The sequence below is a fragment of the Panthera onca genome, chromosome B1 (assembly GCF_046562875.1).
Source record: "Panthera onca isolate mPanOnc1 chromosome B1, mPanOnc1 haplotype 2, whole genome shotgun sequence".
In the NCBI taxonomy this organism is placed as follows: Eukaryota; Metazoa; Chordata; class Mammalia; order Carnivora; family Felidae; genus Panthera; species Panthera onca.
The window spans coordinates 173,853,646-173,873,123 of NC_138342.1; the positions used below are offsets into that span (position 1 = coordinate 173,853,646).

At 41.5% G+C, this 19,478-nt stretch overlaps 1 long non-coding RNA gene across 1 annotated transcript; it reads right to left on the reverse strand.

Moving 5' to 3' along the window:
- Positions 1-18,580: 18,580 nt before the first annotated feature.
- On the reverse strand, positions 18,581-19,445 carry LOC144616108 (uncharacterized). Its single transcript, XR_013555040.2, has 2 exons — positions 19,318-19,445; positions 18,581-19,055 (listed from the first exon to the last, which is right to left on the reverse strand). It is a non-coding gene; the product is annotated as an uncharacterized LOC144616108 (long non-coding RNA).
- Positions 19,446-19,478: the final 33 nt, after the last annotated feature.

Here is a 19,478-nt window from a genome sequence, read left to right on the forward strand (position 1 = left end):
TCTCTCTCTCTCTCTCTTTTAAAGAAAACCAGATCTTTTTATTTTTTATTTTTTTTAATGTTTATTTATTTTTGAGACACACACACACACACACACACACACACACGCAGCATGAACATGGGATGGGTCAGAGAGAAAGGGAGACACACTCCCTCTCTCTCTGCCCCTCCCCCATTCATGCTCTGTCTCTCTCTGTCTCAAAAATAAATAAACGTTAAAAAAAAAAAAAAATTAAAAGAAAGGGAGACACAGAATCTGAAACAGGCTCCAGACTCCGAGCTGTCAGCACAGAGACCGACGCAGGGCTTAAACTCACAAACTGCAAGATCACGACCTGAGCTGAAGTCTGACGCTTAACTGACTGAGCCACCCAGGTGCCCCAAAGAAAACCAGATCTCTATTATTACTCACAAAAACAGTCATTCCCAGTCCTTAAATGACTTAACAGAATCAGGAATTTGACATCTTGTTCATATAAAGATTCAGAAATACCATAGGGGTCTCAATATTGCCAGAGGCTAAAAAGATTGAAAAAAGAATCCTACCTAAGCAATATACAATAATATAGCAATTTTAGCTCAGAAACAGAAAATGTGTGCTAAAAATAAAATAACATAGAGATCAATTCTTAATAATATCCTAAGAGGGGGAAAAAAAGGATAATTATCAGATATTACATATTCCAAATAAAAAGATGAAGAAGAATTTGGGAGACCAGGTTATAGTTTAACTCTCTGTGGTTCTTAAACCTACAGGGAAGAAATTGAAGCTCTTCTGAGAAGGACCACAAGCAACAGAAAGGATTGCCGAACTCTCATTTATTTGGGTGACCTAAATCCCCAGACACCATCATCTCTGCGTATAAATGAGGACATGCTAACAGGAATGTCCAAATGACAGTGGCTCTGAGGCTTTGCCAAGAAGGCAGGACCTCACTGACTGGCATTTCCCAGGGGGTGCCTCACTCGTGCTCCCAGCTCATTCCATCAGCTTCATTTTGTAGACGACATTGCCCTGTTTCACACCTGCGCTGGCCCATGTCCTGTATTTACAGAGATGCCTTGGAGAAGCTCTGTGCTGTACTGTTTGGAACACCCATTGGGAAAATCTGATAATGATGCCCCAGGGTGCCACCTCCCCTGCCCACCCCCACCTTATTCACTATTACGATGCATCATTTTGTCCTTTGTACCTCTGATGATTCAAAGTAGGATTCATGATAGAGCCTTCATATCGCCCTTGTCTCTCTGTCTTTCTTTCTTTTTTCTTTCTTTCTTTCTTTCTTTCTTTCTGAGAGAGCATGAGAGGGGCAGAGGGAGACAGACAGAGAGAGAGAGAGAGAGAGAGAGAGACAGAATACCAAGCATGCTCCACTCTCAGTGCCAAGCTTGATGTGGGGTGGATCCCATGACCATGGGACCATGACCTGAGCCAACATCAAGAGTTGGGCACTTAACCAACTGAGCCACCCAGACACCCCACATTCCTGTCTTGATCAAGTATCTTTTCTAACACCTAGCCAATTCTTGGCACACATGAGATGTCCAATAAATATTATAATATAAATATATATATAAATATATATTTAAGATGCTTGTCCAAGGTCATCTAAGCAGTGAGCCGGCAGAGCTGGGGTCTGATTTGACACCAATAGTCTGCTTTGGGAGTCAGAGCTCTCAACTCCTCTTGAATCACTTCTTTCAAAAATCCCAAGAGGTGGGGCGCCTGGGTGGCTCAGTCAGTTAATCATCTGACTTCTGCTCAGGTCATGATCTCAAGGTTCGTGAGATAGAGCCCCACATCTGGCTCTGCACCAACAGCTCGGAGCCTACTTGGGATTCTCTCTCTGCCTCTCTCTCTGCCCCTCCCCTGCTTGTGTGCATGTGCATGCTCTCCCCCCCGCCCCCCGCCAAAATAAATAAACTTTATTTTTAAAAAGTCCGGTAGGTAGAGGAATCCATCTTCCTCCTCTCTATCCCCTCTCTGCTTCAGGTTCCTTTGGCAGAAATCATACCCTATGAAAACAAATAATAATAATAATAATAATAATTAATATAATTATCAATTATATCATGTAATATATAATATGATATACAATATAATATATTAATATATAATAGAATTATAATTAATATAATTATTAATTATAAATAATGTAATAATAATAATAATTATTATTATTATTATAACATCCTATCTTCCTCCCTTCCTCTCTTCCTCTCTTCCTTCCTTCCTAAGTTCCATGGAACACCTACACCCACCATGCCAGGCCCATGCCAGGTACCAGAACCACAAAACTGAGAAAAGAACTAGTCCCTTCCACAGAATCACGGTCTGGTAGGAAGAACAGATGGGTCAACATCATTAACAATTTACCCTAAATAAGCAAACCTCAATGGAAGCATCTGGTAAACCTCAATGCAGATAATGCTGGCAGAAAGAGACAGAGGCCTGCAGAAAACCGAGTTCATGAAAAAATTAGGAAAAAAAAAAATTCTAGTCCAAGTCAAGACTGACTCCCGGCTCCTGAGGCTGCCACTGCGAAGTGCTCTACAGCTCACAGGTAGGGAATAAATAGCTGCCAGATATTCCTAAGGAATAAGGAAAAAGAAAGCAGCAAAATTGCTAGGTTTCAAGTAAATCTCATCAGGTTTTACGGAGAGGACCAGAAGAGAGGAGAATGGATCACATAAGCAAATAACTGAAGGGGAGAACATTTAGCATTACACTAAGCAGGGTAATGTATCATTTTCTGGAGGAATTTTTTTAAGGGCAAAATTCAAGATTCTATTTTGGTCTGGTATTTCTTTAGTGGCATTTGTTTTGTGCATGGGTTTATGGTTTAAGAAAGGCCACATGATACATGTAAGAGGAGTCCCTTAGTGGGATGGTAAAAGGGGAAATGCACTATCCTTACCAGAGGTCAAACCAAGGCCTGGGAAACACTTGTCGGTGGGGAGGGAAGGAGGGGGGCAGGGAATGAAAGTCCCACTTCTCACTGCCATGTTTCATTAAGGGGAGGCACTATAACGTTATAAAGCAAGGTGTTTGAAATGCCACATTAGGGCTCACTTTACAATTTACTGGCTGTGTAACCATGGGGCAGTTATATAAGCTTTCAAAGTCTTAATTTTTATCATCTGTAAAATAGAAACGATAGTACCTCCTTCATAAGTGTTTACTTGCTTGTTGGTTTGTTTTGTAATGATTAAATGAGATTTTGCCTATACGTAGACCTCTTGGTTCTGGATCTATAGTACCGCGACCTATCCTTGGTTGTGGTGGTGATGGTGGTAGGGAAAGGGGTGGTTCTTTACTATTTATTTCCACTGCAGCTCTCTATTTCAATAAGTATAATAATTCACTCAAACTAAAAAAAAAAAAAGAAAAAGAAAAAGAAAAAAAAGAATTCATAATCTGGGACCCTTTAGACATAAGTGCATTCTCAAATGCCCCTTTAAGTCAAAATGCCAACCCATATATCTGTCTTTGGCAAGATTTGTGGCAGTTGCTTTTCCATAAAGTTGATTTAAAGGCTTTGGCGACATGGTCCAAATATCTCCAATCTCTTCTTAATAAGGTTAGGCACTATATTTAAACCCTCACTGAATCCATTGATGTTTTCTGCTTGTCGGAATAAGGCTTACTTAATGTTGTCTGCCTGTAAGTACATATGAAACATTGGTTTTCAGCTCTGGGACTGCTAACTCGAGAATGTGAAGTTCTGTCCCTCAGTAAGTGGATGAACTACAATCACAAGTTTCTAAGAACTACCAAGGCAGGGAGAGGGTATACTTGCTGTTGGGTGTTCACACCACCTGGAATGTTCCAAGCAGTAGCTCGGTTCCCCCATCCCTACTGGGACACTGGTGGCCTTGCACCCCACACTCCCTCCCTTAAGCCACCTAGAAAGAGTTGCAGTGGCTACTGCCATCTTGGTCAGAAGTGTCGTGCCAGGATATCAACTGCAGCATCTAATTACGACTACATCAACCTCCCTGAAATTACTTCAACCCAAACCGTACTGACAGGAAGGTGGAATCCAAGAATAATCCAGATTTGAGCAAAGAAACCAGGAAGAGGGTCGACATTTTGGAGAATTCAGTATCAGGGCTTCCTACACAAGGAAGTAGCAAATTTCTTAGCGAGCAAATGCTATTAACATTCTCCTTAAATTCGACGCTTTAACTCGACACGACACAGAGCGTTTGGCATGGGCTGCATTTCCTGTCACAATTTATTTTGGAGTTAGAAAATGTTTTTGACTCAAAAACTAACTGAAAGCCCACTTCTCTGCTGTCATAAATAAAATCATCTCGCCCATCTCAGTAGGACTTGGGGCCTATCCAAGAGCTGCCCACAAACTAGAGAGAGATGAATAACTTTTGAAAAGGGAGAATACGCGCTGTAGAAGGAAGGACTGAGGGTACAGCTTTCTCCAAAGGATTTGGAGAAAGTGGCTGGAGGCACAAGATGGCCTCCGAGTTCTCTGACAGACTCTTCCTTCCCATTTCAACCTCCTTGGAGGGTCAAGTCACAATGTGGACGACCTCGTGGGGTAAATAAAGCAATTTGGTTGTCTCTGTAAGTGCCAAAGCCCTTCTTGTGGATTACTGAAGGCAGGAGGCACCTCTTAGGCTTCAGAGACCCAGCAGGATGGTTAACACTGAGCTTCCTGGCAGAGTTCTTAGAACACAGGAGACTCTCAGTAAATGCTTGACTGATGAAGTATCACATCTGCTGTTGTTAAATGCGATTTCTGCATCTTTCTTATTCATCTGTCAGCTTTTATCACTGTTGAAGCATCTCTTCAAAGGCCATTAAACTTTCCTCAACTTCATTATTTCATGGCCAAGTTTCTCATGGAGCCACTGGCACTATCTCTGGCGCCTCATGATAGTCCTATTTACACCATATACCACACTATGCTGTATCGGCCTTTTGCCCAGCTCGGCTAGCCTTCAGCCAGGGAGGGGGGACTCAGTCTTGTTTATCATTTTCACCCAGTGCCTCGTGTAGTAGACATCATTTCGGAAGTGTTCTGTAAATAGCTATTCCATAAACAAAGTCTTATACCCAAAGTTAAAGCTTTGTGTTTCTGCAGCATTTAAACTGATATCTATCAATTAGAAGAGTCCTGAGGGGGGTGGTGGGGAAGGTTGTTTTCACCATGAATCAAAACTGGATTGTGCAATCTGCATGAAACAAACCACGTCTGAATGCTTACCTTTACCTTCTATTGTGTGCTATTCTCCTTCCTGCTAATTTTGCTGCCAGAAGTCCAGGTGGAGAGCAAAACACTTTAATTATGTCTCCTTGGTAAAAATGTAAAACAAAAACCATAATTTTTAAGCACACTTTTTTCTTCAGGTGCTGTTTTGTTTTGCTGTATTTTGTTTAATGGGTGCTATTTCCTCTTTAAAAGTCAAGTCTAGAGCGCCTTGGGCTTTATGCTACAAGAATTCAAAATATCTTTCTTCAACATTTTGGCAAATATTTGTTGAGTTCCTATTATTGTAGGACACCGTTCCAGGAGCTAATGAGAGAGATGGAAAGATGGACAAAATCGCTGCTCTAACTGAGCTTAAATTCTAGTGAGGGGGAAATAAGCAATAAGCAAATACACAAGCAAATGTCATGAAATAGTCAGTGTTGTAAAGAAAATAAAATACGTGTATGTCCAAAGTGCAAAGCTTGCACAGAACTACTCTGGAATGGGTGGTCAGGGAAGGGCAATCTAGAAAGGTGACATTTAATCTGAGACCTGAAAGAGCCCAGGAGTCAACCCTGAACCAGGGTTGTCCCCGGGCAGAGAGAATTGACAGGAGATCCCAAGGTGGGAACATGCATGTTCCAAGGAACAGGAGATCATCTTCTGCTGGCCTGCAGGCTCTTCCTAGGTAAGTGCCATAGACCAAATGTTTGTGTCAAAATTCACATGTGGAAATCCTAACCCCCAATGTGAAGATATCAGGAGGTGGAGCCTTTGGGAGGTGATCAGGTTATGAGGATTGAGTGCTGTTATAAAAGAGACCCCAGAGAGCCTTCTAGCCCCTTCCACTCTGCGAGGACAGAGTGGAACCAGAAAACAGAGACAGGCCGTCTAGGAACCAGAAAACAGGCCCTCCCCAGTCACAGTCTGCTAGCATCTTGCTTTTGGATTTTCCAGCCTTTAGAAATAAGTGTCTGCTGTTTACAAGCCACCTAGTCTATGGTGTTCGGCTAGAACAGATTAGACAGATTAATCTGCTGTACTGATTAGGACAGTAACCACATGGAGCTGACTGCCAGGGCTAGCTCTGGGTTTTCTTTCTTTTTTTATTTTTATTTTTATTTTTTATTTTTTTTTCAATATATGAAATTTATTGTCAAATTGGTTTCCATACAACACCCAGTGCTCATCCCAAAAGGTGCCCTCCTCAATACCCATCACCCACCCTCCCCTCCCTCCCACCCCCATCAACCCTCAGTTTGTTCTCAGTTTTTAACAGTCTCTTATGCTTTGGCTCTCTCCCACTCTAACCTCTTTTTTTTTTTTTTTTTTCCTTCCCCTCCTACATGGGTTTCTGTTAAGTTTCTCAGGATCCACATAAGAGTGAAAACATATGGTATCTGTCTTTCTCTGTATGGCTTATTTCACTTAGCATCACACTCTCCAGTTCCATCCACGTTGCTACAAAGGGCCATATTTCGTTCTTTCTCATTGCCCTGTAGTACTCCATTGTGTATATAAACCACAATTTCTTTATCCATTCATCAGTGGATGGACATTTAGGCTCTTTCCATAATTTGGCTATTGTTGAGAGTGCTGCTATAAACATTGGGGTACAAGTGCCCCAATGCATCAGTACTCCTGTATCCCTTGGGTAAATTCCTAGCAGTGCTATTGCTGGGTCATAGGGTAGGTCTATTTTTTATTTTCTGAGGAACCTCCACACTGCTTTCCAGAGCGGCTGCACCAGTTTGCATTCCCACCAACAGTGCAAGAGGGTTCCCATTTCTCCACATCCTCTCCAGCATCTATAGTCTCCTGATTTGTTCATTTTGGCCACTCTGACTGGCGTGAGGTGATATCTGAGTGTGGTTTTGATTTGTATTTCCCTGATGAGGAGCGACGTTGAGCATCTTTTCATGTGCCTGTTGGCCATCTGGATGTCTAGCTCTGTGTTTTCAAGAGACCTTGGCTTCACCAAAGGCACTGTAACAAAATCCACTGAACAAATCCACATTGCACATCTCTGTTTAGGCAGCCAATGGCATAAACCAAACTTATGATCCCCCTGAGATCATCAGATCATCAACAACCTTTACAATCTTTCTGTTCCTGGAACTTGAAGACTGGAATAACCATCTTCCTTACTTCTATGTGTGCTTTGTACAAACACACCACACACACACACACACACACACACACAGTTTCAGAAGGGCATGATCTTCTTTGAGGATCCTGACCACATTTCTGTTACTTTTTTGTTTATGCTGCACAATTTAGCAGTAGAGAGGCCAAGCAGCCCCGGAACTCTCTGTCCTTGCCTTCCTTTTCCACACATGCACACAGCCTGCTCTACATATTTATATTAACCCCTTCACATCTGATCCAGTTTGTCCAACCAGTTTGTCTCACAAGTGGATTTTCCTGGGAGGCAGTGGCTGGTCTGTGGCCCCAAAGATGAGCGGAGGAGGCTTACTCACCCTGTACCACCCCTCAAAGAAATGCAGAACCACCGGACTTTAGCATCACTAAGCAGGTAGGGTTTTGCTTCCCACCCATGGGACTTGCCTACAAAGGCTACGGAGGGCTTTTGCCTTAAAATTGCATCCTCAATAGTTTATCAACAGGTTTAAATTGCGAAGAACTGTTGGTGGTGCTTTCCCTTGTTTTCTCATTTCATCTTTGCAGCAATCCTAGAGGCAGGTGCTACTCTTGCCTTGTAGAAGAGGGAAGGGCGGCCCAGGGAGGGTCTGCAAAATTACTTCTGGTCACACAGCCCATCACTTCCCGTTTGAGCTGGGATCTGAACTGAGAGCTCAAGAAATCCGCTTTTCTTTGCTTCGGGGTGCTGCCCAGGCTCATGGCAGCCTTGTCTGGGCTCTCTTGTGGGCCCTGCTTTCTTCTCCCCAGGGGCTTGGCCATTTGGTTCCTGGGTTTGTTGATGGGATTTTGCTTGCTCTGAAACTGCTGTAATTTGGTTCCTGAGGAATCACTTGAATCACTGAAAACATACAATAGGTGGCAAGACAGTGAGAGATGGTGGCGGTGGAGGTGGGCAGGAATGGAGAGAGAAAGAAGAAGAAAAGGAAAGCTCACATTTATGGAGCTCCTGCTACATCCCAGATATTGTGCATGGCTCTTTACAAGTAAGGGATCGCCTTAAAATTCTCCACCTCCCAGCCCCAGCCCTTGCCTCATAGTGTTACACTGATTCCCCAGGAATCTAAGGTCTGCTGGCCCATGGAAAATCCCAAAAATCCCAACTACTAACTGGAAACAGCAGCCACTCAATGATTTATTTTTATTTTTATTTTTTTAAGTGCCTCAGATTAGAAGTCCCTGGGAAAACAGACTTGCTGCTCTTGGGCACCTCTCTGTGGCCACCGCAAGAACATTCCAGAAAAACCATTAAAATGCATTGCTGAGCTGCTCAAAGGAACAATAAACCCTTGGCTTTCTTCTTGTCTGTCCTTTCTGCTTCCTGTTACTTGAAGACTATAAATGGTTAACAGAAATGTGCTTCTTAACTATTAGTGACTGTCCTCCAACATAAATATATGCTGAGAGGCTTTGAAATCGTAAGAGGTCTGAGCCACAGGCCGCTCTGCCAGTCAGCTGCTCTCTGCACCTCAGTTTCTTTGTCTGTAAATTGGGACCAACAATACCTACCCTTGCGGGATGTTGTGGAGACAGATGAAATGATGCATGTCCAAGTATCCAACTCCTTCAGTGGTTAATAAATGTTAGTTCCTTTCGTTTCCTTCTTTACTCTCTACACAGCATGATTTCCATAGGCAAGTCTGACATTGAACACTCTCAGATGAGAATAAATGCTGCTTTTTTTCTAAGCTCTGGCCTGAGTCTAAGGGAACAGCAAGCACATTTCTAGGAAAACCAAAAAAAAAAAAAAAACCAAACAAAAACAAAAAAAGGGTGGACTGGAGAAGTAGTCTGTGCAAACTGGGTTAGCTGCAGGGGGCTTTCAGAGAGAGAGGTGATCCCAGATGAAAGAGCTGAGTGAAAGGAAGTGTTTATGGCATGCCCTTTTGGGCAGGCTTTCAACAAAGGGTCCTGCCTAGAGCATTCTGAGCTGGCTGCTGACCGGGGCTTCCCTCTCCTCTCCTCAGCGAGCAGGTCCCCTGCTGCGGCAGCCATGTTTGAGGGCCTTTCATGTGCTTGCCTCAGCAGGAGAGGCAGCTCTCTGCTGAAAGGGCCAAACACAAAGGAGAAGGTCCTTATTCTCTTGTGTTTATTTTGTTGACTGCTGCAGCAAAACTCTACCTGTGGCTACCTTTCACAACAGAGTTCCTTCCTCCTTTTAGCTGCAGGAATATTTCCAAAGCAGACACTAACACAGGCTATTGCCCAAAGCACATATTTGCATGGCTCTAAAGGAACTAGAGGAGGACACCAGCCTCCCAAGAAGCCATAAGAGGGAAAACTAGGACCAGATTTGTTCTCCTGTCTGGTAGGGAGGGAGAGAAGGAGCCCTCAGGGAGGGAGAGCCCTCTGTGTGTACCCAACCCCTCTGCCTTTACCTTTGCCATCTCCTTGAAAAAGAGCATGGCCTTTGGGTACAGTAAGGCCTGGGTTTGAATTCTGCCTTGTTATTTGTGGGCTCTGAGACCCGGGAGAAACCACTAACCCTTGGCTGGGTTTCAGTTCCCACATCTGTGAAAGAAAGCCCTTGACTTTGTGAGAAGAAAGTATAACAAATGCAAAAACCTTGCAGAGTTAATAGAACATAAAAGATGCTCAATTGGTTATTTTTTTAATTAGTGGGGGAATGATATTAAAAAATCGCTTCCTAGAAAATGCATACGCTTGTGGTGTATTAATATAAAACATGTTTAAAGCAATTAATAAGAAGCACATATGCATTAAAAATATATTGAAGAATGAACTCAAAAATGTTGATTAATTCTGGGTCACAGAGTCTAAGACTATTTTTATTGCTTCATTTCTAGTTACCTATATTTTCTCATTTTTCAGCAATGAACATGTATTGCTTCTACAATAAAAAGAAGAGAGAGCTGAAGCTATATATGAATCTTAATAGTCCAGAAAAATGTTCAGGATACTTTATTGTAAACAAAAGCTTGGCTCTGCATAATACGATACTCTGATACTTGTAGATAACACATCGAAATTGCAGTGAGGATGTAGACTAAAACGCTTATAATCTCTGTGTGAGGTAATTATAGGTGCTTTTAATTTTCTCTTTTTTTACGCCACGTTTCCTACATTTTTATATTAGCTCTTAAAGCCCTGAAAGGAGAACAATTAAATTGTTTTAAGAGCATACAAAAAGAAAACAGACATTATTGACAGGAAATAAACATCTTGTACGTATATAAAATAAGTTAATAGAAAAAGATATATGGGTCGCTAAGCCTGCAGCAACAATGGCGAATAAACAGCATATTCAATATCCTGTGATATCCCCAAATCACCTTGTGTCTGGCCTCAATGCCTTTGCTCACATGCTTTTTCTGCCCAGAATTCTTTCCCCTCTGCGCATTCCCTCAGTACCATGTACGTCAGTCTCTGGAAAAGGCTACAGCATTTTACTTGCACTGCTTTGTTCACATAACCATCTTCCCTCCTAAACTGTAGGAACCAAGTCTCATGTACCTCTTTATCGTAACACCTAGCAAAGTGACTAAAACATAATATGTGCTCAATAAATGCTGTACAAGTAAACACATTTCTTTTTTTGGGGGGGGGGGGGGCGCGGCGCACCGAGCGGACGCCGAGCCTGTGACCTCTTTCTTTCTTTTATTTAATGCAAAACTGGTGTGTCCCCGCGCAGGGCTCCGCGGCCAGGTCGGACCCGGTGCGAGTAAACACATTTCTTAATGTGAATCCTGTCTCATATCTACTTTAAGGTCTATTGATCTCAATGCCTGCCAGTCTTAAAAATCTGGCTATTGGGAAATTTTAGGCCAAAATGACAGTTGTAAGTCTCGACAATTCTATTTCAAGTTCTTTCAGGATCAGTCTTCAAAGGGGATTGTTACCTCTGCTTTTGTTTATGTTAGGTTATTCATTAGTGTTTTCTAATTTTGGGTTATGAGCTCATCTTTAGCTAATTCATTGTTGCAGAGTTGTTTGAATTGGGAAGATGTTGTATTCCTATATATTGAATTTTTTATCTGCTATTTAGAAGCACCGGGGGTATTTAAAATGATGGATTTTGGTATTACCAGCTTGGAGCTTCCTGAACTAAGCAGGAATTTTACATTGATTCCCTCTCAAACCTGTGACAGGACAAACCTCTAGTTCAATGTCTTTGTTCTTTCCCCATCCAGAGGCCAGACAGATAAACCTTCCTTTATGCCAAGGAAGGATGCCTTTATGTTTATATATTTTTGTTTTGTTTTGTTTTGTTTTCCTCTTTAACACACCAGTTAAAGGCTACAACTTCCTCATGAAGATCCAAGAACTTACTTCCTATCCCTTCCTGTCTATAAGATGTCACTCTCTTGCTTACAAAGTTACCAATTACCCTTACAGCTTCTGTACTTGTAGCTCAAACTCACCATTCTAGTTTTCAGTATTTCTTCATTTCAATTGCTATTCTTCTTGCAGATTTGCAATGAAAACTGTGTTCGTTAAATCCTGTACAATTTTGGGGTATTTCATACTGGGAAAATATTTGGGCTTTCTAATCTACCATAATACATATTACTAGAGAATAGAAGTGATAACTTATTATTAAGATTACATTTCGACCCAATAGCTGAGGTTGCTTAACCTAGTTGAATACTTAGGAAATGAGATTTGAAGCCTCTATCAAAAGTGTTTTATTTACACCTATGCTGGTGATGAAAGATACTTCAAGAAATATAGGCTTCATTTTCCATTTTGTAGAAAACGAACGGAAGAAAAACTTATAAATACTCACATGGAAAAGTAATTTCTAAATTCTTCTGGCTCAACACCCAGAGTATTTATGTCTTGTAGCAGTATTTCTGGGACATTTATCCTTGACTTTTTCCTTTCTTTCAGTCTACTCGGCCAATTTGTCAGCAAATCCCAATGGCCTTCTCTTCTAATTGATTTTGAATCTGGAATTTTACACTCCCACTGCTAACACCATAATCTAAGCTACCATCCCCACAAGCCTCACTACAGAACCTTCTGGTTGATCACCATTTCTAGTCTTACCCTATACTGTCTATTCTCAACATAGCCAAACAAGATAGATGACATCAAACCTGTGAGCTATATTCTCCCGTTTAGGGCTTCCCCTAATATTTCCATAAAATGCAAAGTCCTTTCCGTTGTCTATGTGACTGGCGCCTGGCCTCCTCTCTGGTTAGAGAAAGAGGGGTCCAGCTATTGTGCAACTAGAGTTGAGAAGAAGGGAAGAATATTGTTGGCTAGTTATCAGAAATACTTCTTGGAGAAAATAGTCAAAGGAGTGCTGTTCAGTTCAGACTGGCCTTGTGTGGATACCCATTTGTTTTACAATGATTGTTTCACAATGGGGGCATTGAACTCCCTTACCCTTGCCCCACTGTGGACTGCACCAGCAAACAATCACAATAATCTCTTGACCTTGCTTTTTGTTGCACTGCCCTAAGGGTAGTCCAAGGAGCGTGCACATCTTCCATCTGCCCACTAAACTAAATATATGACCATCTTCAAGTAATGAACCACAGGGACTGGACATCACTATCCCTTCTATCTGCCAATGGCAGCTGGAAAAACTGGCCTTCTAAAACAGCTAAACTTTGTTCTAATATTGAGTCTCTGGTGTGTTCTAATGCTTTAGGATCAAAGTGGTTTATTGTTATAGAGCTAACTTGGAAAAAGAGATTTCCCTTTGAAATTAGAGAAGCAATTTCTTTTGTCGCCACCACTGTGCTGACAGAGATCATGATGCAGGGCTTGAACTCCCGAACCAAACCGCGAGATCATGACCTGACTCGAAGTCGGATGCTCAACCGACAGAAACACCCAGGTGCCCCCAAAACAGTATGTTTAGCTTAACATCACAGAGAGCAGAAGAGGATGTAGGAGAGTCAAATGTACCAAGTTCAGTGACATCAAAGCTAAGTATTAAAATTGAAGTCATATAGTTAAGAATTCAGAAACTGAATTATTTAATACCAAGCGAAATAAAACAAGAGGAACAGAGAGTGGGGTGTTTGAAGCCATGTTTTCAAATGCTAGTTAGCATTTTAAACTATTCCATGGATGTCCTTAGCAATAAGAAAGGGCTGGGCCAGTCCTAATGGCTTACCTATGTTAGGGAGTAACCTCACGAGACCCCTCTTCTGACTCCTCCTAGCCCTTGCTGGTCCCCATGAAATATTTCTAAAGCATCTGCTCTGCTCTGTTTGGGAATTATTCTAGATGTTTCCTGCCCTTGACACTCAAACTTTTCTCTCTGTTGGCAGCTGGTTTTACAATCTTCATTCTTTTCCTTGAATAGAGACTAGCCCTGCAAATTGACCACCTAGATAAGTCTGCTTTCTTTTTTTCTCCTCCAAAAGTGTCTGCATGTGGGGTTAGCTTAATATTTTTTAATCAAGATTTATTTAGTCAAACACATTAGTCTTATACACAGGGTATATTGTATAAAGGTATTACCCTTATACAAGGGTATATATAGGGTATAGTCAAACACATTAGTCTTATATACAGGGTATATTGTATAAGGGTACTACCCTTATACAAGGGTAAATTCAACCCTTGGTATCAGAGATAAATGTTGAGTTCCAATGATCTCCAATTGTGGGACTTCATAGTAAAACCCTTACTCAAATTCATGTTATGGGTGTTTTTCCATGGCAACAAATGAAATACAAATCTTATACTACCTAGAAATTAAAGAAAAGGAAACAGTTTACTCATGAAATTTACTATAAAGTAAACTACACTTCTAAAACACTATCTTAAGAATTATATTTCTATCCAATTTCCATCTGAGTATGATCACTTGACCGTAGCAGTGAAACCACATGAAAGAAAATTCAAAATTACTTTAGAGGAGAAACAAAAAATTGGCAGTGTTTCTGAATCAACAGAAGAGATTTGTGAAGTAGCAATGACACATGTAGACTCCCTAGAAATCAAATTAGGAGGATATAATTTAGTAGCAAGATTCACATTTATATAAATGTACATTTATAAAACACTACCCTAAGATTTAGAATTCTTTCAGACTACCACTAGAGCTATTGTATAATCACTTTGAAAATAGCAATAAAACCAAGGGAGAAAAAGAAATCAAAATTACTGTACCAAGTCCAAGAAGAAAGACAAAAAAAAATTCTTTGGTTGTTCTGGATTATTCAAATGGGTTTGTTAACAATAACAAAAACATTAAAACAAAAGCATACTTACAAATAGAATCAAAAGAAAGCAATTTATAAGATTGACATTTAAATCATCTACAAGTATAAAACATTACCCTAAAAATTATAATCCTACCAAGCTTCCAGTGAGCCAAAAGACAGCCTTCATTTTTACTTGGCACTTTTTAAAAAAAATTTTAATGTTTATTTGTTTTTGAGAGAGAGAGAGAGAGAGAGAGAGAGAGGGAATGAATGAGTGGGGGAAGGGCAGAGAGGGAGGGAGACAAAGAAACTCAAGCAGGCTCCAGGCTCTGAGCAGTCAGCACAGAGCCTGATGTGGGGCTCAAACCCACAAACCATCAGATCATGACCTGAGCCTAAGTCGGACGCTTAATTGACTGAGCCACCCAGGTGCCCCTTTACCTGGCACTTTCTTAAACTGTAGATTCTGGGATCCGTTAGTTAGTTTCACAAACTAGTTGCAATAACGCCAGGTTATTGCAAGCAGCTCAGAATAATATGGTATGGCAACCTTGGCCTGGCCTTAATCTGCTTCTCCTGAGGATGGGATCATTCCTGACACGAATGGTCCCATCCTCTGTCCGCCCCCTGCCTCTCCCCCTCCCCTGTTCTCACTCTCTCTCAAATATAAATAAATGTTAAAAAATTTTAAACATACTGTTTTTGACTCCAACAAGAAAATTCTTTGTTAGGTTCTTCCTGGGGAAGCCTACTTTTTTCTGACTGCCCACTTCCTTACTCAATACCCTTAAATCCAGGTTAAACATTCATTATGTCCTTTATTCTTTTCAGGTTAGGTGGGCTCCTCATGAAATAAACGATCCTGTTATGACTACTGCTTGGATCATTTTCATTCTTGGTTAATTATTATGATTTCTTGATGACAAAGATTGTAGGACTACCATCAACACTTCATGGTAGAAAAAAACACTACTTTATATCGTATATAACATTTCATCTGATTTCTAAAGAGGAGTAGAGGAGACTTGGTGTCCAACAGCCTCTAGGCTGGGTCCACTACATGATCCATGAGCCGGAACCAAATATTCTTCTCTTTAGACGACGTCTTCCAAAAGAGCAACCAAAATGAAGTATATCTGGGGATCGTCGATTAGATCTTTTTCAAATGTAATGTATATGTGTATATAAGGTAGTACTCAGTGAATACTTGAAAAATGTGCAAATCGTTCTTCCATACCTGTGCATCAGCTGTATTCTTCACAGCAACAGAGCTCAGTTAAATGCAACTGCAAGTAGGTTACTGTAAGGTATTCAAGATAAATTGCTTCTAGTCAGTTTTCCTCTTAATATAAGTGCCTGTTTGATTTTGCCTGTTATTTTTGTTAAAGTTTGTATGTTGCATTTAAAAAAATTTCATATTATATATTTCATATTATATACATTTCGTGTTATATATAATATTTCATATTATATACATTTCATGTTATATATAATATTTTGTATTCAAAAATGAAGGCTGTCTTTTGGCTCACTGGAAGCTTGGTAGGATTGTAATTTTTAGGGTAAGGTTTTATAATTTTAGGTATTTTCCCAATTTATAGAAAACAGGATCTGACACTGCAGTTGGTTGAGATGTCTTTAAAAGCTCTTAATTTCTATCAGTTCTCCCTCCACCCCATTTCTTCCATGTGAGTTATTTCTTGAAGAGACTTCTTTAAGTTGTGGAACTTCCCATATCCTTGTTTGGCTGATGATACCATCGTAGTCTCTTTTCGTCTGTTTGTCTGCCATATTTCTTGCCATTTATCTGGTAGTTAGATTTAGGAGTTTGATTAGATGAAGTTTCAATTTTTGTGCAAGACTGTTTCATATATGCTGTGTACTTCCTATTGCACATGGTATCTGTGTGTCTCACTCTTCGTGATGCTGTTAAGATAAATCAGTGGGTTCAGGTTTTTTAGCTCCATCCAGCCATTTTGTCTCCCACTTACATTCCACCTCATACTTTTTAAATTTTTTATTTGTAAGTAATCTCCATGCCCAGCATGGGGCTCGAACTCACAACCCTGAGATCAGGAGCCACATGTGGCACCCACAGAGCCAGCCAGGCGGCCCCTACCTCATACTTTTAATAGCCATGCTGTTCAGCCATTGCTGCCTTGTCCCCGTGCTTCATTAGGAGTTGTGAAGAGTGAATCTCTAATTCTAACCTTTCTGTTGCATTTATTATCTTTTCAAACTATTTGGGTACCCTGAAATAACAGCAGAATAGAGACTTGATTTTTTCCTCTTATTTACCAGTTTTCCAAATAAAGAGTTAGTTCCTTAGGTGATACAAGGCTGAGCAATGAGGGATTTAAAAAAAAATTACTACATATTCATGGATTTCTATAGATATGTTAAGATCAAATCAGTCATTATTCTTTCTTGAGCCCAAACTATTCCATCTTTAGCCAAAGGGTGCCCCTTTCTATTTGCTCTTGGGTTCTTTTGACAAAACCTCAGTAGTATTTGATAGCTACCTTGCTTTCTGGCCTAACAAAATGTCACAGGCTCATCTTACACAATCCCTGCCCTGGTTCTGAAATCAGTCATTTCCTAAAGGGGTCTCTGTTCCTCTTCAGTGGGCAATGGCATTTAGATGACCCATTTGGACACTAGGGCTGCTCATAGCCAAGAGATTGCCATTGCTTCTTGGCCTTCTCAGTGGACACAGCCTGCATACATGCATTTTGTAGAAAGAGAAAATTTAATCATGAATTCATACTACCATTGCCAATTTAAATTTTCCATTCTACAACTTATCCCTAACATCATTGATTTTGAAACCTGTACCTTTTCATCTCTCACTGAAGACCTTGATTTCCAACAATATCAATTCAATTATTTACTATTTTATTTATACATATATATATAATACAAATACACGCAATAGCATGTAAATAACAAGACTAGTATTATTACTAACAAATAGTGTTACTAAATGTAGCTTGATTTCTTGGCCATTTTTTTATCCTTAAGATGTGTCACACTAAGATTATGTAGTCAAAATAATGAGTTTTAAAGTCAGTTTCTTATTTTTCCATGCAGTTATGTCAGTAACTCCTGATATACTTTGATTTATGGCTTTTTTTGTCCTTTTGCAAAATGCTTTGCTATTTTCTTTTAAAAATGTAGCATGTAAACCATTTACATGATTCCAAAGTCAAACTATAAAACACAATATATGAAAATAAGTCTAGCCCTTATTTCCATCTCTTACATCCTGTTCTTCTTATATGCAACCATTTTTATTAGTTTGTGATTTATACTTCCATTGCTTCTTCTTTAAAATGTAAGCAAAGCACACATCTTTCTTCGAAGGAAGGCAGCGTATACAGGGTCCCAGTCTTGCTTTTTTCACTTAATGTATCCTGGAGTCTGGTGGCCTTCCACAGAGATGGTCTTCATTCTTTTGTAAAGCTTCACAGAACTGCATTCTGTAGATATACCGTGGTTTATTCAGCCAGTCTTCTGTGGATAGACACATGAGCTCAACAAACGTTTACTGCATGGCTAAATTGTGCCAGGCCCTGGGGATAAAGACGTGGTCTCTGGCCTCAGGAAACTCAGAGTGAAGAGGGGGAGGTCTCTGCAATACAGGTAACTTTGCTCACAAGGGAGGGAGATCTTGGATCCACTTAGCACAAGCAGTGGGTAGAACAGGGAAAAGAGGCTGACACACAGGAGGGACACAGTAACAGTCTATTGCCTGGCATCTTGCTCCCACACGGGCCTTAATATGGGAGAATCCCCTTGGGATGAACTAGTTTTTGTCAATGTTTGAAATTACTTAGAAAATCATGAGAGCCACCGATTGGTCGGAGAAGGCAAGGCCAAATGAAAGACGCAAAGAGGAAGGTTCCTAACCACAAAATTCCCTCAAAAGAGGAAACGTAAATTAATACATAAGCTGTGGTTTAACAATTAAAAGCTACTGCCTGTAGAGAATGTAACACTCCCCAGAGCTTGCCCTAAGCTGTTGACACACACATATATAACTTCTTTATTTTTCATAACAATCCTAACAAGTAGGGACTATCATTTCTCACATTTTACCGTTAAAGAAATTAAGGCACAGAGAGGTTACTGGACTTTTTCTCCAAGGTCACACAGCGAGCGAACAAGGAAAGGAGCAAGGAAGACATCGCAGATAGGACACCCGCAAGTAGTGCCCTCTCCCAGGTGGGACCAAAGTCCTCTAAGTCTCTCCGGATCCGAACCACTCCCTGGGGAGGAGAACCTCCCTCCCTCCGTCCCTGCAAACATACACCCCACGATCGGAAAACCCCACAGGGTTTTCTCTGGATTCTCTGGGGTGGGGGTGAGGGAGCAGGAATCCCAAAGGCAGGCGGCGACCTTCTGGGTGCGTGGCGGAGGCGCGGGGCTGCTAGCCGAGGCTCCCCCTCCGAGAAGCAGCCAAGCCTGCTCTCCGACCCCTTCCGGTGTGCGACGCCCATTTCTTCGCGCTGCCGCTCCCGCCTTGGCACCAATCAAGTCTGCTTCCCGGGCTCCTACGATGCGGGGGAAACTACAGGAAGTCACGAACAAACTCCCGGGGACAGCCAGGCACCGTTAACCGCCGCTGGGGAGCCCAGGTCACTTGGGCACAATTCTACCCTCTGGGAACCCGCAGCTAGGGGACAAGCAGTGCCGACGCAACATGACACGGCGAGACAGGACACGTTCTCACACTGGGCCATGGTTGCCCAACCCGCCCCGCCTGTCTAAGCCGAACCAATGACCGCTAGGTGGTTGTGGGCCCCCTGCTCGAACCTGCAGATTGTCGAGGCCCGCTGGCTCGCTCCCGGCGCCGCCTGCCGCCCAGACCCAGTACTGCGCGCGGCCACACCGCAGCACAGGGCGCTCACACTCGAGAGGCGCCGCCTGCCGTCCAGAGCCCAGTACTGCGCGTGGCCACAGCGCAGCGCAGGGGG